Source organism: Alexandromys fortis, unplaced genomic scaffold (assembly GCF_014885135.2).
Source record: "Alexandromys fortis isolate MF-2015 unplaced genomic scaffold, M_Fortis_MF-2015_v1.1 scaffold_236, whole genome shotgun sequence".
NCBI classification, from domain to species: Eukaryota; Metazoa; Chordata; class Mammalia; order Rodentia; family Cricetidae; genus Alexandromys; species Alexandromys fortis.
The window spans coordinates 989,637-1,012,195 of NW_026068189.1; positions in this window are offsets into that span (position 1 = coordinate 989,637).

Genomic DNA, 22,559 nt, shown 5'->3' on the forward strand with positions numbered 1-22,559 from the left:
TTGAATGAGAAGAAAACGAAGGGCTGACCTTAGTTGTGGAATCTCATCTGGTTCCACAAGTTAAACACCCTAGCCTTCTAACAAGCCAATGTGCAAAGATTGTCTGGAAACAAGAGAACAAACGCTAGAAGAATCAAAGCTATCCACTTTGTAAAGTATAAATACATGTAATCAGGGCCTGGGGACATAGCTCACTGGCTGAGAACACTTGCTGTGTAAGCACCAGGAGCAGCACTTGGATTGCCCCTGCCTCTGTCACCCCCACCCTGGGAACTGGGAGTGGCTTTGCATGTCTATACTGAAGCTATGGGGAACAGAGACAGGCAGATTCCAGTAATATTCAACCCAGTCAGCCCAAAGGGCAAGTTTTTCATTCAATGAATGATAGAGACCCCCAACGTCTTCTGGCCTCTACTTGAAGGCATGTGTTCCCACACACTCACATTCATATAAAAAGCCCCCCTCCCCCAAACCTGTAACCATGAAGTTGAAGCTAGTCTGCTTTCTACTAAGTACTCCATTATACCATTTGGGAGGGCTATCAGCCTTCAGTGTTTCCTCTGGCTGAATTCTCACCTATAATGTAGTAGAAATGATTCTTTAAGAAGCTAGTGAAATACTGTACAGTCAAGGGTACCCAAGTCCAGGATACAGCACGAAGCTAGTTATTCCACACCAAACACCTGCAGGGAAGAAGGGGATTTCCATTGCTTTCTGCTCAGTGCCTAGGACATTGTGAGTGTTCAGTAAGTGTGTGAACACTATAATCATCAGGCTAAATCTCAATTAAATTAGAGTTGCTTACTTTTTACAGAACAGATTTTATTAACATTTTTTCAATAGGACTTACATAATAGACCACATTGATTTTAATAAAATGTGCATTGATTAAGGCAAAATGTCAGGTTTATGCCTTGAACACAATCTCCCACAGTCATTAAACAACATTATAATTTTATGAAATCAAGTCATTCACTTTAATTAAAAATAGCTTTTATTTGACCTTCATGTTATTCTAGAGGGTATTGAGTTAAGATTTAGCAGAGAGTGAATCACTTTAATCAGAAGCATTTTTTTGACTCCTAAAAATATAAAATCCCTCCAAATGTTGCAAATATGTGGTCCTGATGGTTTCACCCCAAAGCATAAGCAAAGTGAATCAGTCACATCACCCTAAATTCTACTTTGGGGATGAAGACAAGTGTTTAGATGACCCTACCATTCTTGTCTTCATTCTGAAAGCAAAATAACAAAGCTGAAGAGATTCTCTTAGGAATCCCCTCTTTCAGAAGTTTTCTGTCTCCTTCATTTCCTTTGCTTTTCAAACCATCAAATTCTGCCCTTTCCATTTCTATCCTTGGATTTGTGTGTGTGTGCTCGCGTGCATGCAGGTGTGTGCATTTGCCATGGCACACAAATGGAGGGCAGAAGGGAATCTATGGTGCTGGTCCTCGCCTTCCAACATGTTTGAGACTCAGTATCTTCCTGTTGCCACTGTGTATGCCCGGCCCACAAGATTCCAGGCCTTCTCCTGCCTGAGCTTCCATCTCACCATGGGAGCTATGCATCTGGTTTTATCTGTGATCCCTGGAATTCAAATTTAGGTCTTCACAATTGTGTGGCAAATTCCTTTCCCACTTAACTATCCTCCCAGGCCCTCTGCTCATATTCCAAATGAGATGCTATACATAAACAGAAGTACACCCAATTCTAATGACAGATGTTTCATAAATCCCGCTCATCCAAGTGCTCCTGTATTTTAATCGGAGAAAAAGTTTGAATGTTCAGTTTCAACCTCATTTCTAATTGTGGACTTGTGGATGAGCAGCCTACAGGCAGAGCTCACCTGAGACTGATTAAAACAACAAGCTAATGAGCTCAGGCCTTCTGCTGGGGAGCCAGCAGGACCCAGTTCTGCCTCCTGCTACCACTGTGCTTCTAATAGCACCAAGTGTCACGCCTGCAGGCTTGGATCAAGCAGTAATTATACTTAAAGCATATTCTAACTAATTATCTAATTCTGATGAGCTGTTTATGTTTAATTTTGTGAATATTGCTTTCTGAGATGGGTGACCTTGTGGAGCATTTCAGACCAAGGAGATATGGGTATTAAAATTCCTCCAGGTACAAATAACTTATGCTTGAGTCCCATCCAATTCTTTTATTTAACATACGAGCTGACCATTAGCTAAGAAAATGGTACTATGACTAATGCAGTCATGTGTATCAGGGCATGTGGTCACTGCTAGAGGTGAAAAAAAATCAAAATTAAATGTTTATATATAACCCTCCAAATATAAAAATAAAATATCTAAAAATAACAGTTCATAGTTCTGTTCTTGTGCAACTATTTTCCTCTGAAAAGACATGTTTTCCCCTGGAGGTAGGAGGGAGGTTCTGAAGACTTGGGAAGTACTCAAAAGCTCTGAAATTTCCCAGCCCACAGAGCCCTTCCCTGAAGTTTTACAAATAGCAAACATTTACTGAGAGAGGAGGCTCTTCATTGGAGCTGCCTGCAAGCTGTGCATGGAGCTCCAGGGATGTGGCCTTTGTGAGTTGTCTTACGCACTGGCCTAGATGCTTGGTGATACAGGTGATGGTGGTCCAGACGGTGTGTGTGTGTGTGTGTGTGTGTGTGTGTGTGTGTGTGTGTGTGTAAGGGCCCTACCACCTGCTTAGTTTTGCTGTGATCCCAAAACTAAAAATAAAGTTGGTCAGAAGAAGTGAACATAATATTCTACCATATGTACAGGAATAAGAGGCTTCCAGAGTGTGGTCATTGCTGCCTGTGCCCGTTATCTTAGAAACCTTGCTGTCTTTTCACTTCTGCGCATATTCTGTGTCTTCCCAAGTAAAGAATACAGCAAAAGTTCACAACATCATTTGGGTACAGTGATTTTTCACAGAAATGGAAAAATGATAAGCTTAATAGAATCAAAACACATTGTATTCTTGTATGAAATTATAAAAAATTAATAATAAAAGCAATCCTGTTGATTAATGGAATAGTTTGGAGAATGAAGAAATAACCCATTTTTATTCAGCTGACTTTTTATAAGGATGCTAAAAACACAAGAAAGGGTGGTATAGGCTCAAAGTGGTGTTGAGAAAACCGCTTGTCAACAGAAGAGGAGGGAAATTTCTTCTTTCTTTTATATCTCTTAAGTATCGGGTTAAAATTGGTGAAAAATGACTGTGAAACCATTAAGAAGGAATGATGAAAAAATTTACAAGATTGTTCTGATATTTTTTATTTAACTACAATCAAAACAGCAAAGTGACCATGCTAAGAAGTTTTCTGCACAGTCGAGGTAGCCCTTGAGGTGGGAGAAGATTCTCAAGTCATGAAGCTGATAAGGCTTTAACGGCCAAGACACGTGAGAAATTAAATTCAACACCAAGGAGATAATGCATCAACTGAAAAGTTGCCAAATGATGTGAAAACGATAAATAAAAATATGCTCATTATCTTTAATTCTTGGAGAAATACAAAAAAAATTCATAACGAGGGGCTAAAAAGATGGCTCAGAAGTGAAGAACATTTGCTGCTCTTCCAGACTAGAGCTGACTTCCCAACACACGAACTCGGTGGCTTGCAACTGCCTGTATTTCCAGGTCCAGGGGATACAATGCCTTCTTCTAGATTCTGTGTTTACTCACACCCATGTACATATGACACACACACAGACACCAGGCATGTTCACGTACAAATAAATAAAAATAAATTCTTTAAAAGAGAATTTAATAGTGAACCTCAAACCAACTGCCATGGCAGTTATTAGGGAGATGAAAGGTACCCAGAGTTGTGGCTGCAGAGAAAAGGAAGCACTTAGTCATCACTGGTGTAAAGATAGACTGGGACTGGGACTTTGGAAAAGGAATCGAAGTTCATGAGAAAACGATAAATAAGACATTCCCTCCATAGGCTTTTCTCAAGCCTGCTACCCAGTAGCTTGCCCCCTTATCTGTTTTTCCTTTCTGTCTAATTTGCAGTTACCACAGGCTGAACAGGAAAGAGAAGCAAGGACAGGGAGCTGTTGGTTAAAGGGCACAAAAGCTCGCCGTGAAGACTGGGTGGCTGAGCCAAGTGATACATCCGACATGTGCTACAAAGAACTAGGAAGGTGACTTTCAAGTGGCTCCTCAGGAGAAAGTGGTAAATGAATGGATAGATGCTAATTACCCAGACTTAATCATATCACCAAGTGTGCATGTAACAGAACATCATATTACACTCCACAGATACATACAGCTATGGCCTGTCAATCAAAAAAATCTTACCAATAATTTAAGAAAGAGCAAGAAGGGAGAACAAATACCCACATGCTATAAAAGCCTTTCTAAATGTGGCTTTCTTCCAGCTGAGACTTGCCAGTGATCAGTCAGCAGTGAGTTCAAGGCCTTGCTCCCTGGCGTGTGTCGTTCATCACTTGCTGAGGTTGGAAAGATAAAGGAAAGATACCTCTGCTTGGAGAGCACCAGGAGACTAGAGCGCAAGCCAGGGGATGAGGATGTGCTCCCCGACAATTGTACACTGCCTCTCATTCAATGAGGAACTCTCCTGGTGCATTAAAAATCAGTTCTGTAGGAGCGGCCTCTATTTGATGAGTGGTTTTCCGAGAATACAAACCATGCTTAAGAGCAACACAAAATTCTTTCTTCCAAGTCATTTTCCCTGGTTTTCTAACCTTACTTGAATATAAAAAGTAAATTCTAAAAATCCCTGCTTGGTTATGTTTCTAAAAGCCAGGTGAGCCCAGGAGACGAGCAGTGTGCCTTTGAACAGGGGCCCACTATGCATTCACACATGATGCAGCACAATAATCAAAGGGTCCCCAGGTGAGATAGGGGGTGGGTTTCATTTTCTGCTCAGGAGGAAATCTGTCTGAAATCCACTTGCTTTCAAGTTTAAAGGAACACTTCGTATGCATTTTATTGAGTCACTAAGCAGGGGAAGCCAATTATTTTGGCATGAACTATTTTTTCTCTTGTCCCATAGTAAAGTATTATCTACTTGGAAAGTTTAATTGATATTTCTGGAACATATATGAGTGAATACATAAATTTATTCATGATCCACATTCTTGTGAGAATAAAATATTATTATAGGCTACCTTTTCTTCCTTTAACTCTTTGAGAGGTAGAATCACATCTCTGGGGCCAAGGAGATGGCTCAGTGGGTAGAGGTGCTTACCACATAAACCTATGAGCTGAGTTCAATCCCCAGGGTCCATATAAAATGCCAGATGTAGTGGTGAGCATCTGTAATCCCAGTACTCCTACTGTAGAGACAAGAGAATCTCTGGAAGCCCATGGACCATGTAGCTTGGGGAATGACGCACAGACGCAGGTGGGCCAACTAGCCTGGGGAACAATGCACAGAGGCAGGCCCAAGATTGATCTTCAGCAAGGTGGAAGGTGAGAACTGAATCCTGAAGGTTGTTCTCAGATTTCCACTGTATACAGTTCCTCCACTGAACTCCAAAGTAAGTTTTCCCATGATATGGGAACTAATTGGTTACCAAATACACAATAATAAGCAGGGAACCTCATTCTAACACTCAAGTTGCTGTCTATCCTGATTGCCCATTAATAATGTCATTCAGCTTCTAGAAGTCCTATTTCTTGGGCATCACCATTGGCTGCATAGAGATACTAACGTACTGCTCCAAATCCTGCCCATATTCTGGGCCCTTTTTTATGAAGCTAGGAGTAAGCATTATCTGGAGAGAATGTAGACTTCTGCCAGCTGATCCAAGAGAATCTCTGCCTAGAGCCTCATCCCTGGTGAGAGGCACCCTTTGTGTTACAACTGACACCAAGTGAGATATGCCTGCTGCCCACCCAGTCACTCATCTGTATCTACTACCTCCTGCTTCATGTTTACCTAAATTCCCTGCGCATGGTCATCATTATTCCAGTCCTGTTCATCCTTCAGGATTTAATGCTGGCTTTGACTTCCCTTGACAAATCTTCTTTGAAGTCTATCAATATCTAAGAAGCAAGGACTTTTGGTTTATGTTCTGTCAATTTGTAGTAGTTTTTGAACTAGTGTAGGTGTCATCTTTGTGTTATTTCTATTGCTTGTTTAGGTGTGAACCTCTTGGTCTTGTCTTTCACTCATGCCAGAAGCCATAGAAGTTCCTGATTCTTGAATGATATTTGTAAATTGAGGTTTGAGGTCAAGACATTGATTCTGTTACTTAGGTTTCCTGAGTGCCTTGTTTTATCTTCTGAGTGTTCCTTGCCTTACAAGAATTATAAATTCAGTGTAGTGACACTCTTTTCCTGGGTTTTCTCAAAGACACTGCAGAATCAGAGAAGCTCAACACATGCCATAGACTCTTCCAGTAACCCAGTTTGTATCCTGTCATGCTAGATCTATCATTTTGATTCTATTTGGCTCATCTGTATGCCTCCTGGGTACTTGCCTGGAGGATTCCAAGTCATCACAACAATACTGGCTCATCAGTGGTACTGCATGACTAAGCACAGTGCTACACTATGGAGCCAAACGTGGTGTCCAACAACAGAGGAATGGATATGAAAGGGCAGTATATACACACAAGGGCAGTGCTTCAACCATGTAGAAAAATGAAGTTATGTCATCCATAAGAGAACGGATATATCTGGAAATAATTATCTTAGGCTAATGAAGGCCATCCTAGAAAAACAAAGATCACACTTTTATCTTATTTATAGTTACTAGAGTCTATGTAGCCACATACAACACGCACACACATACAGAGAGAGAGAGAGAGAGAGAGAGAGAGAGAGAGAGAGAGAGAGAGGGAGAGGGAGAGATAATTAAGGTAGATGTTAAATTAGCTAAGGTAACAAAAGGAACAAATACGAAGGTAAAAAGTGAATGGGGCTATGACCAGTGTATGTAACAGTGTGAAAAGATTTTAAATAAAATATTCTTAAAGTTGTAGTTAATATTTTGAAATGGTTTTCATTGTTTTCTATTTTATTATGCTTCAAAATCAGAGTTTTATTTTTATAATTTGTGGTTGGCTCCATTATATCCATACTTAATCTTTATAAACTTTGATCATGGTGTGTCTTGCTCTATCTTTCTTTTGTTGTTGACCATTCTCTGATAAAGCATCCTGAATATTTTTGTCATTCTGTTCTCCCTTTAGCTCAGTCCTTGTGAGTCTATTGGAATGACTTCAACTCTAGGTATAGATGTGACCATGTACCATATAAATTTTGCATATGTATGTGAATGTTTGTGTGTGAAGACCAAAGCTCAATTTTGAGTATTTTTCCTAGATGTGTCCATTTTTTTTTTGAGACTAGATCTCTCACTGACCTGGAAATTGTTGAGTAGAGATCCCAGGAATCTACTGGTCTCCACTTCTGTAGTGGTGGGATTACAGGCACATGCCTCTATTTCCAGATTTTCAATGTAGGTTCTAGAGATTAAACTCAGATTTTCCTGCTTACGAGGCAAGTATGTTACTCATAGAGCTGTTTACTCAGGCCATCAAATATAATTTTATGAATAAAAACAGATTGAATGTGGTTAGGATGTATCTTTTCTTACATTGACTTTTAAATAAATAATCCATCCATCCCCTGCTAGTTGGATTTAGTCATACATTTATAAAACAAGTATCTATTGAACATCTGCTATGTGCCAATTTCAGCTTAGGAAATGAGTAGAGCAAAACAGAAAATCTATGCTCTCATGAAACCAACAGTAATTGGGATGTGGAGAGGAGAGAGAATAAAACTAATTAGACTAATAAGTGAACAGAATATTTCAAATGGTGATTAAACTCCATGAATGTTGATAAAATGTGATGTGTTATAAAGTGGATATGGAACTGTGGTAGTATCTAGTGTATGATGAAGAGGTTGAATTTCAGACGATTGGGAAAATATTTAAGGGACCACATTAAAGCTAAGGCTAAATGATGCAAAATATCAGCTAAGAAAATATACGAAGGTTGTGGTTAATGCTGTCAACTTGACGGGTGCTAGAATAAGCTAGGAGACAAACTAGCACATCTGTGAGGGTGTTTATAGATTGGGTTAACTGAGGCCAGAGGACTCATCCTGTGGTCAGCACCATTTTATGGTCCGGGATCTTGAACTAAAGGAGAAAGTGAGCCAAGCCCCTCTGCTTCCTGACTGTGGGTGCCATGTAAGCCTTACACTCCCTTACACATGCCATGACCTACCCACAATACTTAACTGTACCCTCAAACTGTCAGCCAAGATCAATGTTTTCTCTAGTGAGATGGGTTTTTTTTGGCAGACATTTTCTCATAGTGATATATTAGTTGCACTAGGTGACTAATATACAGAATGAAGAAGTACAAAGTACCCAAAATGATAAGGAAATGGAAATATTTTAGGAAAAGGAGAAACTGGAAAATGGTAGGTAACTAACTCGATCTTAACTCACAGAGGGACTTGAATTTTGGAAAACAAGCTCGATTTTGTTACAAATGAAAACCAATAAGGGGGCACTTGGGGAATCACAACAGGAAGGGACATGACCTGACTTATGACTAAGTGATTTTACTGTGAAAAATGGACTGAGAAGATGATTGAGAACAGATAGGAAGTGTCTGCAGCAGTGGTGGTGGTAAATGACAATGGTGACAAGACAGGAGGCAAGGGGAGTGTAGATTTCACAATTTACATTTGTGTTCACCTTCTTATTTAGCTTCTCTAAGAACCCGAATTATAGGCTCAATGTCCTTTATTTATGGCTAGAAACCAAATATGAGTGAGTACATCCCATGTTCCTCTTTTTGGGTCTGGCTTACCTCACTCAGGATAGTGTTTTCTATTTCCATCCATTTGCATGCAAAGTTCAAGAAGTCATTGTTTTTTTACTGCTGGGTAGTACTCTAATATGTATATATTCCATACTTTCTTCATCCATTCTTCCAGAGACCCACATTAAAGCACCGGACTGAAATCCCAAGGTCCAAATCAGGAGCAGAAGGAGAGAGAGCACGAGCAAGGAACTCAGGACCGCAAGGGTGCACCCACACACTGAGACAATGGGGATGTTCTATTGGGAACTCACCAAGGCCAGCTGGCCTGGGTCTGAAAAAGCATGGGAAAAAACTGGACTTGCTGAACATAGTGGACAATGAGGACTACTGAGAACTCAAGAACAATGGCACTGTGTGTTGATCCTACTGCACATACTGGCTTTGTGGGAGCCTAGGCAGTTTGGATGCTCACCTTACTAGACCTGGATGGAGGTGGGTGGTCCTTGGACTTCCCACAGGGCAGGGAACCCTGATAGGTCTTTGGGCTGATGAGGGGGGGAGACTTGATTGGGGGAGGGGGAGGGAAATGGGAGGCGGTGGCGGGGAGGAGGCAGAAATCTTTAATAAATAAATAAATAAATTTATAATAAAAACAATTTACATTTGTGGAGAAATGTAGCACAAATAATAAAAACCCAGACACAGATATTGGGGTTCAACCTGAAGACCAGAAAAGCAAAGCAGCAAACCACTAGAGAGCTCTTACCTCTAAAAAATTCTCAAACTGAAGGATAGTAAGTTCTTGTCTCATCCCACCTTATATTCCCTGTAGTGTTGGGATTAAAGGCATGTGACTCCCTAGTAATGGGATTAAAGGTGTGAACCACCACCACCTGGATCTGTTTCTGTATTGTTCTTGTGTAGTCCAGGGTGGTTTGAACTCACAGAGGTCCATCTGCCTCTGTCTCCCAAATACTGGAATTAAAGGTGTGTGATACCATTGCCTGGCCTCTAGTGGCTTAGTTTTACTTTCTGATCTTCAGGCAAGCTCTAAGTATAAAATATGAATAAAATGTCACTATATTTCCCATTTTTGTCTAAAGTAAAAAGAAGGCTATAGCTAATATTAGAAAAACTAAATATATTGAGTACAATAACTATATATAATATATAAGGCAATAAATACATTAACAATGTCTAGCCCATTTGAATTTGACAATTCAGAGAAAATACTCCATATCTTTTCTATCTTGTTGAGTCTAACGTCTTGTACTTTATTTTCTATAATAACTTATTTTCTCCATCTGGTGAGCAAGGAAAACTATAACTATTTAGTCTTCAACTCCCTCAGAGGCCCAAGAATGAAATAATATTAACTGAGTAATCAGGAAATGTGAGCAAGTGACTTCTGAAAATTGTGAGAAATGACAGAAACAGCTGGCTGCCTGGACAATCACTCAAAGTACCTCTGCAATCTTGGGCATCTATCTTCAGTCTAATGGTCTAGAAATTCAACAGACTTTTCTGAAGCAGGATATTCTGAAGGGCTGTCCATCCTTATCTTGACAATGCTTAGCAGTCAGTCTCTTTTGTGTTCTGCTTTTCCAATTAGGACAGCATTCTGTCAGCAGTTGGGACAAGTACTTGCCCAGTGGCTTACTTTTGCCACAAAGAAAGTAAACTCCATGAGTAGTTTCTTCAATGCCCATCATCTTCTCTGAAGTAGAATGTTGCTGCCAGGAGCAAACATGTCTCATTGTCATAAAAAGGAAAGAATCAATGTTATTAAAACACCTTAAGTGCCATATTATGTAGATCTCTGAAGTGCTTGAAGATGGTCTGTCTATATATCTCTGACATTGAAAACATACCTAATGTGACTACAAGTTTGATTATAATAGGTGACTAATTACTAACCTGCTTTACCTTATTATCTTAAACAGTTGGTAATAATAACTTTCAAGTTCTAGAAATTTACACTAATTGTTAATGTATAGATACAATACATTAAACAAGAGTAGAATCATATGTATGGTCTGTTTTAACAAAATTAATCTTAAATTTATATCAATATATATAATTTGTGTATAATGTACAAGAAGTCTAATTCAATGTAAAATGTTTAAAACTAGTAGTTACTTTTTAAAAGTAGATTCAATAATCTACCCTTTTATCTTATTTATATCCTCCTTTTTTTCAGAGTAGTTTAAATTATCCACCTTTTTATCATATTATACCTATATCTCTTTTTTTTCAAAACAAGAACCTTGAATCTAATTTCCTTTGTTTAGTTTTTTTTTTTCTGACCATTACCAATAACAACTTGTAACCAACTCCCCCTAACAATGAAAAATACCTATAACCTGTTGAATGACCAAAATCCACCTACCACATTTGGGATTGTGGGCATTATATTCTTAAATTTTCTTCTTGCTATGTGAGGGAAATGGCATCTATAGGGGGTCCTTAAAGGAAATTTTTTTCGTTAGTTGCCAAGTCCTGAGAGAAGTAGCTTTATTACTTGTTGTCCAGTCACTGCATATGTGAAAGGGCAGAGCTTGTCTCAGTCCTGGCTAGAGTAGTCTGTAAGGCTGGATCATCTCAGCTAGCCATGTCAAAATTGTTCTGCGCAATTTGTAGTTCAAAGTCAATCTTTAGATTATGTTTTTCAGCTACCTGGTATTATCATAGTATGGAATAATCGTTGTGGAGCCCCATGCTCCTTCTGGAGACTTCAAAGGTGGCTCTTAGGCATGCTCATGGTTCACTGCAGAAAACTAATAGAGATGTAAACCTGAAAACATGAAGGTAAAAGAAACTTTTTTCTAGAATTATTACTCTATATGACCATTAATATCATGACAAAAAGTTATACCTATATCTATATATCATAAATCTTATACCTTAAGAAAAGCTGCTAAGGAATCAATATGAAACCAAAGGATTAAGAAATTAGCAGCAATAAAATAGTCATTAAATTTTTACTTTTCTTCTGTCCCATATCAGGTAGATGTTCCGATATGAGACAGAGATTAGATTTTAGATTCCACATTAATAAGAATGCTTGGGTTTAGAGAAGGAGAGAGCCACACTTCAACTTTAAAATTAGTTTTGATTTTCAACTAGACTGGAACTACAAAAAGACCAATTACATTATATGTCTATAGAGAACATCAGAAACAAATATTTGGGAAGATTTATGAAAATTTATCTTATTGGAAATGTAATATACCAATAGGCCAATTTACGCTTGAGACTTTTTTTTCTAGATGATTTGTCTTTTTTCTTCAGATGTCTCATTTGTCCAGTGGTCTTCAGATGACTTAGCTGGATAACTTTATTCTTCTGAAAAGACAGAAACAAAACCCTTCCCCAACCCTAATTTTTGGGAAAGTTATATCATTTGGCAAGCTATATTTGATCAAATAAGAAGTATATGTAGTTTTAAAGGTTAGTTTAGGTTAAATGGCCATGGTGCCTAATGAGCTATCATCTCTCCTAATTAAGAAGAGTCTCTTGTTCAAATCAAATCTTTATCATTTTTGATGATATCCATCGCTTTTCTTCTCCTGTGGAAACAAAAGCAAAACCCTTTCTGCAACATAACGCATGTCCTGGTTTACATTCTGAGATCTTTAAAGTATATTGGTTGACTTAATTCTGCAGTTTTTCCTATTAACCAATGTCTCTCAACAGCTGCTATTCCTTCCTTTCTCCTTAACATTTAGAAAGTTCCAAGTTAGTAAAGCATTATGCAATCTATTTCTGGGGGTATTTATCATCCCTTTGTTTACTTAAAATATCCTTTAGAGTTTGATTTGATCTTTCTATAACTGCCTGGCCTGTAGGATTGTGTGTTATACCTGTAATATGCTTTGTAGTCTAATAATTAGAAACATGTTTCGTTTTCTTAGAGACATATGCTGGAGCGCTGTCTGTCTTTATTCGCACAGGTATACTTATGATGTCTATAACTTCTAGCAAATGTGTGATTACTGAATCTACCTTTTCCAAACTCAAAGCAGTTGTCCATTGAAACCCAGAATATGTATCAGTGGTGTGGAGTACATATTTTAGTTTTCCAAATTCTACAAAATGAAACACATTCATCTTCTAGATTTTATTCCTTTGAGTACCCTTTGGGCTATTTCCTGCAGATAGTGATGTTTGGTTGTATAAAAAACAAGTAGGACATTCCCTTATAATTTTCTTGTCTTCTTGACTCAAGATGGAAAAGTTTCTTTTAAAACCTTTGTTATTGACATTATGTTTCTTTAATGAAAGTCTGAAGCTTTTAGATTATTTCCAACCAGTAATTGATCAATTTCTGCATTACCTTGTGTAAGAGGACCTGACAGACATGTATGGAATCAGATTGTGCTATGTCTATGGGATGATGCCTATTCCTGATTATAGCTTGTAACTGAATAAAAATGGAGTCAATTTTGTATCATCTGGTATAAATTCAGGTATTTCAATATGCAAAACAACTCTTTCTGCATATTGTGAATCAGCAACGATTTTCAGAAATTTTTTAAAATCCCCTAGAACCATGAAAACAGCATACAATTCTGACTTTTGCGCAAAATCATAAGGGCCTTGTTCTACTTTACTTAAATTTTCTAATTTGTTTCCTGCCTTTCCTGATTTATTTGCATCAGTACAGAATACAGGGGCTTCAGTTATCAATGTGTCTCATACAATGCGAGGAAGGATCCAATTCATTCTCTCATAGTTGAATTCTCTTGCTCAAAAAATTACTACAAGTTCCTTTCCAGGTTCACCTTTCCCCATAATTTGTCAATTTGATCATTATTAAAAGGTACTATAATTTCTGCTGGGTCTATTCCTGCTAATTGACAAAATCTTAATTTTCCTTTGAGAATTAGCTCAGAGATCTTTTCCACACACATTTAAATGTTTTTTTTTACATAGTTTATGTGGTTAAAAGATTCATTCTAAGATAATATCTTCCCTCTGCATTAAAATTCCTTTTAAATTTAGGGGAATGTTTGGAAGTTAATATGTCCAGACTGCAGTTAAGATTTGGATCCACAGAATCCATACATGCTTTTTGCAATTTTTCTTCAGTCAAAGTCAATTCTTTTTCAGCTTCAGCTGATAATTCCTGGGACTATTCAAGTCCTTGTCACCATCTAAGGTTTTATTTAAATTAATCAGGTAATCAGAACCTATCCCAATAGTGTATTTGTAGATGGGGAATGTCTCCTAGCAATCTTTGAAAGTTATTAAGAGTCTGCAATTGATCTCCCCTAATTTAAATCTTTTGGGGTCTATTTTTTGATAACCCATTTTATAGCCTAAATAATTAATAGAATTTCCTCTTTGTATTTTTTAGATGCAATTTTTAATCCCCAACAAGGCAAATTTTTTCCTTACTTCTTCAAACATTCTTTGTATCATTCAAATATTCAAATGTATCTATATTTGAATCAGGTAGCAAAAGATTCTGTATAATGGTAAAATATAGATTCAGGAAATTGCTTACATATGATTTCCAATGGACGGCTTACAAAATATTGACCCAGGGTGCGACTATTTTATATTCCCTGAGGGAGAATCTTCTATTGATATCTTTTAGCAGGCTGAGAATTATTGTAAGTAGGCATTGTGAAGGCAAATTTTTCTGCCCTTTCTTTGTAAAGGTATAGCAAAGAAACTATCTTTTAAAGCAATAACTATAAGAGGTTATCCTTAAACAATAGAGATGGCAAAGGAATACCAGACTGTAGAGTGTCCATTGGCTGAATCACCTTATTAACAGCTCTTAAATCTGTTATCTTTCTCCATTTTTCAGATTTCTTTTTAACAACAAATACAGGAAAATTCCAAGGGTTGATTCACTCTTCAATATGCTGTGTATCTAATTGCTCCTCTATCAGCTGTTCTAAAGCGTATAATTTATCTATTGTTAAAGGCCATTGATTACCTCATACAGGTTTGTCTGTCAACCATTTTAAAAATAGGGGTATTGGTGCCTTTGAGATATCAACAACCGTTGTGCTCTGTACTTATACAACCTGAATGATCAGTGACTGTTCTTTATAGTATCTTGGTAATATTTTCCCCAGAAACATATTTTAATTTATGATTTGTTTCTAAGATTGAGGGAATGTTAATCTGAGCATTCCATTGTTGTAACAAATAATGTCCCCCAAAAATTCATTGCCACATATGGTTATAATATTCCTCTTTGTCCTTGTGGCCCTGTGCATTTGACCCATCTCATGCCCTGCTTTACCTGAGATAAAATTCCAATTCCTAAAACCTGAACATTTATATCCTAAAGAGGTCAAATTGGAAGCCAAGATTTTGATGAAATTATTGTTTCATAATCATTTGGAAATTCTTTTACGGTAACTGGATATATTAAAGTCAGTTGTCTGAAAAACTTAGGCTTTTCCTCTCTATTCTTACAATGCAATGCTGAAATTAAATTCCTCTGCCCAGATTTGAATATCTCTGTGATCAGTTTATTAGGTTTATCTAAGCTCTGTATCTTAGCATTCAGATTAACCCACTTTTTAGTGATAAAACAAGAATGATAAAGCTATTAATGTTTACAATTGACATTACATAAACCCATCTTAATTAGATATCCTCTCATTTAAATGCTCTGTTTTCAAACCATCTAGCATATTATCATACAGAGACCAAATTCCTTCATTATAATAGTTTTCCCCGTGGGAAAACTCTCTCTTTTAACTAATTTCTCCCTTTACGAATTCCCAACTGTCTTACTAAAATCTGCCGACGATGATGATGAAGATGTGAGGGTTATTGCTGCTGCATAGAACAGTGAGAGCCTGACTGGATTTCAAGGCAGATAAGTAGTTTGGCAACAGCCTAAGATGGGGAGCAGGGAGACCCCACAACCCATGGTGGAGGGGACACACACACACACACACACACACACACACACACACACAGAGAGAGAGAGAGAGAGAGAGAGAGAGAGAACTGACTGTTTGAAAAATGGACAGAGATTGAGGCATTGTTTGGAAAAAGCATGTGTGGTGGTGGGGCTGCCTACTGGCTATAACTGAAAAATATCAAGCTCACTCAGAGGCTAGGGTCAACAGAAAAGAAAGCCTCCTGTCACTGGAGTTCCATGTGTAGCTCTGGCAGAAGCACCACATGCAGCTCCAGCCTGTGTTGGTGGCTCTTTCATGAATTCATATCCCAAATGTTGGGCACCAAATGTAGCATGGATAATAAGAATCCAGAGACTAATATTGGGGTTCAACTTGAAGATCAGAAAAGCAAAGCAACCAAGATATTGGAGAAGTCTTGCCCCTAAGAAGTTCTCACATGGAAAGACAGTGAGTTCCTGTCTCATCCTGCCTTATATTCCTTTCTAGTGCTGGGATTAAAGGCATGTAACTCCCTAGTTCTGGGATTAAAGGTGTGATCCACCACCACCTGGATATGTTTCTGTATTGATCTTGTGTAGTCCAGGGTAGCCTTGAACTCGCAGAGATCCATCTGCCTCTGTCTCCCAAACCCTGGAGATAAGGTGTGTGACACCACTGCTTGGACCCTAGTGTCTTAGTTTTACTTTCTGATTTTCAGACAAGCTCTATTTATAAAACATGAATAAAATATCATTATAGAGAAATTGTTCTAGTGGGTTGAAGCTTGATCATATCATTGTGGGAGTCACTTTCTGAAATGAATAAGACAGTAGGAGGTGAGAAGACTATGAGATGTGTTTTGAGATCATTTTGGATAAGGTACCTACAAGTCAGAGAAGAAGCCATAAGAATCTGGGAAGATATCAGAACCAGGGATACAAAATTGGAAGTCATTAGTCATCCTAGTCAGTTTGACTGTCAACTTGATACAGCCTAGAATCACTCAAGAGTCTCAGCTGAGGGTTGCTCAGGCTATTTTGGCCAATGGATATATTTTGGGGTATTGACTTAATTGCCAAACTATGGAGGCGGGCTCAGACTACTGTGGGACATATTATCCATATACAGACAACCCTGTTCTGTATAAGAAATCTAGCTAAGCTTGAACGTATGAGCAAGCCAGCAACAGTATGTTTCCATGGTTTGCTTTTTTCAAGTTCCTGGCTTTGCATCCTTTGGTGATGGACTGTGTCTTGTGATGTGTGAGCCACATAGGTCCTCTCCTCACCTAAGCTGCTTTTGACCAAAGTGTTTGATCATGGAACAGAAAACAAACCAGAGCATAGGACTGTATTTAAAGACACAAATTGGATATATTCACCTAATGACAGTGTTTATATGAAAAAAGAACATTTAAAGAGAGATCCCAGGGACCCTTTTACATTTAAAGTGAGTTGATGTGGAGAAGCCAGTATGAATTTCAAAGGGCAAACAACAGTTAGTAACATATAAGCATTACAGCAGTATCTCAAAATGCATTCTTCAAAATCTAACAGAATTAAGGGAAGAAATAGATAATTTGTGATAATAGTTGAATGTTTCAATATTTTTGAAAAAAATAATTACATGCCAAATACACAAAATATGAGCATTATATCTCCATGTTAAGCATAATACAGTCTAATAATAGCAGAATAAATGGTTAAGTACACAAGAGTGTACTTAAATTACTTTTGCTGTGATAAAACACCATGACTAAATTAGATTGGCGTTACCATCAGGAAAAGGAAAGGTAGGAACTTGGAGGTGGGATCTGAAACAGAGACCATGGAGGAATGCTGCTTCCCAACTTGCTCCCCATGATTTGTTCAGCAAGCTACCTGCCAGGGATGGCACCATACACAACAATCTGGGCCCTCTTGAAGACTTTCATATAGGCTGAATAATGACACAATTTTTTCAATTGAGGTTCTTTTCCCCCAAATAATTTTAGCTTGTGTTAAAGAAAAATTCTGACCAGACATGTTACTTTCTACAGGGTAGATGATAGGGTAGGCCACAAAAATAAGTCTGATATGACTTTATACGGGCTGATGATTATAAACCATGTAGTCCAAACACAAGATGATAAACCTAGAATCCACTAATGCATATCTAGGAAACAAATAATGCAGTTCTAAATAAAAAATAATCTAAATCTACAAAAGTTTGTTTCTTTTGAGAAAACCAAAAATCTGAGAAGTAGTGATGTAATCTCTCAAATCACTAAAAGTGGAATAAGAATGTGACTGTTATTATAGAATTTATAGGAACAAAAAGAATTACAGGGGAATAATATTAAAAATGCCTGTCAATAAATAAATAAACTCAATGACATAAATTACTTGATAGATGTAAAGTATAAGAACTGATACTGATATACAGTAAATACAAATAGACATGTAACAAGTCAAGAGGTTGAATTAATAATAAAAAATGATCAAGGACACTGAAGTATGCGTTCCCTGGTGAATTCTACAAAATACATAAGAAACAATGAATATATATCCATTACAAATTATCCCAAATCATAAAAGCAGGGAGTCAAGTTTCAACTTCATTCCATAAGGCCATCATTACCTTGCTAGTAAGATACACACAAAATACCTTACAACAAACAGCACAAATTAAAATGCCTTTGAACACACACACAAATCCTCAACAAAATAATACCCATATAGCAGCATATAGAACAAGTCACAGAATATGACCAAGTGGGGATTTCCCCCAGGAGTTCAAATTTGGTTTGGTATACAAAACCAATCAATGTTCAAAAGCTTAATGTTGCAGAATATAGTTTAGACAGACAAAGATGTATTACATTTGTTTATGTTGTGGAATATAACTTTAACTGTGTAAAGGTGAGTTACATTTGTTTATGTTGTGGAATATCACTTTAACTGTGTAAGGGTGGGTTACATTTGTTTATGTTGTGGAATATCACTTTAACTGTGTAAGGGTGGGTTACATTTGTTTATGTTGTGGCATATTACTTTAACTGTGTAAGGGTGGGTTACATTTGTTTATGCTGCATTCTTTAATTATGTAAATGTGTTGTATTTACTTAACCTTGCCTGACTAAGGCACCCCATTGGTTTAATAAATAGATGAACGTTCAGTAGCTAGGAAGATGAGGGAAGGCTGGCAGGGAGAGAGAATAAATAGGAGAAGAAATCTAGGCTCAAGAGAAAAGAAGAATGAGGAGAAAGAAAGGGAGATGCCCTGGGCCAGCCAGGAAGCTGCCAGCAAGCAGACACGAGAAGCAGCGAAAGTAATATATATATATTTATGGTAAAAAAATAAAGTCCTGAGAAAAAAGGTAAATAAATAGAAACAGGTTAATTTTAGTTAAAAGAACTAGTCATAAAGGAGCCTAAGCTAGGCCGAATATTCATAACTAATAGGTAGTCTTTATGTCATGATTTGGGAGCTGGTTGGTGGACCAAAAGGACAAACCTGGTACAACTTAGGTATGTAAATCAAATGATACTCTTAGTTGATGTGGAAAAAGTTTTTGTCAAAAACTAACAATATTTCATGATTAAAAAATAGTAATGAAATAGAAATAAAATAAATTTTTTAAGCATGATCAAGGACATCTATGAAAAATCCACAGTCAACACAGTGTTCAGTGTTGAGAGATTAAGAGCTTTACACTTAGACTAGGAAACAACAAAGCTGTCCGGTGATTCTTCTAGTTCAGGGATCTGGGAGGATAAAGAAACCCAAGTTTTTTTAGAGTGCAAATAAAGAAGTAAAGCCACCTCTGCTGGAACCTGGTTTGGCCTTGTACCTTGAAAACCCAAAAGAAAGAAAATCTACAACAGAATCTTTGTCTTACATATAATAAGCAAGGTTACAAATAATAAGCATCACAGGACCAATACACAAAAATCATTTCTATCTCTATATTCTAACAATGAACAAATTCCACCAAAAGTGTCATCAAAATAGAACAGAGTTATGAGAAGAAAGTTGTCATAACACTGCTAAAAGAAACTATGTTCAGAGAAATTGAGTGCCTGAAGGATGTGCAATTCAGCCCACATTCACGAACTGAAGTAGTGAAGACAGAACAGCCTAGGCACTGTTCTTCAGGTCCTGTGAAATTTCTGTGACTTTTTCTCAAGCTGATCCAAAAACTCTTATGTAAATGCAGAGATTATGTAATATTAAGGGGAGTTCTATTAAAACCATACAAATGGGCTGGCGAGATGGCTCAGGAGTTGCAAGTACCTTCTGCTCTTGCAGAGTTTAGTTTTAAGTTCTATGTTGGGTAGTTCAAGACTGCCTGTCACTGCAGCACCAGGTCATCTGACACTCTTTTCAGGACTCCATGTGCACACAAACACACATGAGTATAGCTACACAGAAATACACTCACATATACTTTAAAAAGATAACAAAGGGATTATATATCTGATTTCAAAATTTATTATGAAGTATAACAATCTGGATTACCTTACACTAGCAAATGTTTAGTTATGTGGAGTAATAAAATACCAAGGATTTCTAGAAATATAGTTGCCCAGTTTTGTAAGATCAGCTTTAATTTGGAACTATATGTCGATGTTTGTCTGTGCGTGGGTATAGGTGTCAACAGAGCTTCAGACCCCCCTGGATCTGGTGTTATAGATGGCTGTGAGCTGACTTGTGTGGGTGATGGGAACCAAATTTAGATCCTTTGCATGAGCGCTTTACAGTCTCAACTCCTGAACCATCTCTCCAGCCCCAACATATCCTTTTATTCACACAATCAATTCAATGGACTAAATAGTTCTCTTAGTAACTGATGACAAAACACTCAAATCAAGGTATTGCTTCATACTACACAGAAAAAAATAACCCCAAGGTATAGTCAAAGTAAAGATAATCCTATAAATCCTTACAGCTACTAATATCATGTTGCTAATAACTATTACTAACATCATGGTCTTCAAAGAAAAATATAAATTGGGTTTCATCAAAATTTGAAATATTTTTACATCAAAGCCACTCTAAAAGTGAGAAGGTAGCTCACAGGATAGAAAAAAAGTACGTGTCAAGTCAGATTCTAACATACAAATACACAAGGACTTTCACAACTCACAACAGACAGAAAAGCAGTGCCTCTTACTAGTCCCTTTCCCGTTGCTGTGAAGAGTACTGAGACCAAAACAACTTAGGGAGATAAGGGGTTATCTTCGCTTATAGTTCTAGAAAAGCAGAGTGCATTGTGGTGAGTAAGGCATGGGAACAGTCAGGGAAAGCATTTCGGCAGGAGGAGCAGGAGGCTGGCTGATCACAGTTTTGGAAGCAACGAGAAAGAACAGAAAAAGGAATGAGGCTCTCAAATCTCAAAGCTCTTTCCAGTCCTGCAGGGGTGTAAGCTCCTTCCTGTCCTGCAGGGGTGTAAATTCCTTCCTGTCCTGCAGGGGTGTAAGCTCCTTCCTGTCCTGCAGGGGTGTAAATTCCTTCCTGTCCTGCAGGGGTGTAAGCTCCTTCCTGTCCTTCAGGGGTGTAATCTCCTTCTGTCCTGCAGGGGTGTAAGCTCCTTCTGTCCTCCATGGGTGTATTTCCTTTAGCAAGACTAATGCTTTTAAAACCTTTCCAAGAACCACTGCCAACTGGGAACCAAGTGTTCAAATACATAAACCTGTAGGGGACAGTTTTTTCATCCGAGTCACCACACCTCGTTGTCCCAACCTCTAATATCTGTAACTGTTTTATAGCAGATGGAAATGATCCCCGGTGACACCACCAAATTGATGACCATGAGCTAAGGAGATTTTGAATTATCTAGATGGGATTATATCACCACTGAGATTTTTACAATGGGAGGCAGGAGCTCCAGGGCAAGAGAAGATGTGACTAAGGCACAGAGATGAGAGTGCATGAGACTTAGAGCAGACATCGTGGGAAACTGGCAAGATAAAGTGAGTAGGAGCTGGTCCTTCCTTTGACATGACAGAGCTCCACGTGTCCAGATGGTGGGAGAGAGATGCTCTGTGGTTTGCTCAGTTGTTTGCTCAGTTGACCTGAAGAACCATGCTAAATTTCTGATTTCCCAGGCTGTAGGATGATAAGTTAGTGTTGCTAAAAGTCTCCGCGGTTTCATTTTATAGAAATGATAGGAAACTAATGTCTACTTTGGCTCCTGGGAATTGGGAACTTTGTAACAGATGTTTAAGACCGCAGAAGTGCTATGGAAACTGCTCAGTGGGCAGAGGCTGAAAATATTTGAGGACTGCAGTAGGAAAAGCCTGTATTTCATTGACTATATTGCTATCCAAAATACAGATGATAGGTCTGGGAAGATGGCTCAGTTAGTAAAGTGCTTCACACGAGGCTCCATCCTCAGAACATGTGGATGTATGTATGCTAGGGCATGCGTTAGTGAGACGGGGAGATGGGAGCATCTCCAGCTTTTTAGTCAACCAGACTACAGGCACTGTCAAGCCCCAGGTCCCAGTGAGTGACCTTTTCTCAAAAATCAAGATGGACAGCTCCTGATGACCTATGGACCTCTACACACATGAGCATGGACACTTATATCCTATCAACATGCACACATAGGTACACACACAGGGAGAAATACACATAATAAAGGCTCCACGTCATGGTTTAGAAGAGAGTGAGCAGCATGTTAGAGACAAATCTACACTGGGAATTCCTGAATCATCGGAGATAGAGTCTTCGTATAGTATCAATGCTGAAAGTGTTATGAATGAAGGTCTTGAAGGAAATAAGAACCATGCAGCTGGAGACTAGAGGGAAGAAGTCCTTGCTACAAGGTTACAAAGAAGCCAGAAGAGTTTCTGTGAGCGTCTTACCATTATATAAGAAGTGAAGCTTAGGTGATATTATATTTAACTGTGAAGAATTCCAAGAAAAATGTTGAGTCTATGGCCTGCTTCTTCTTCTT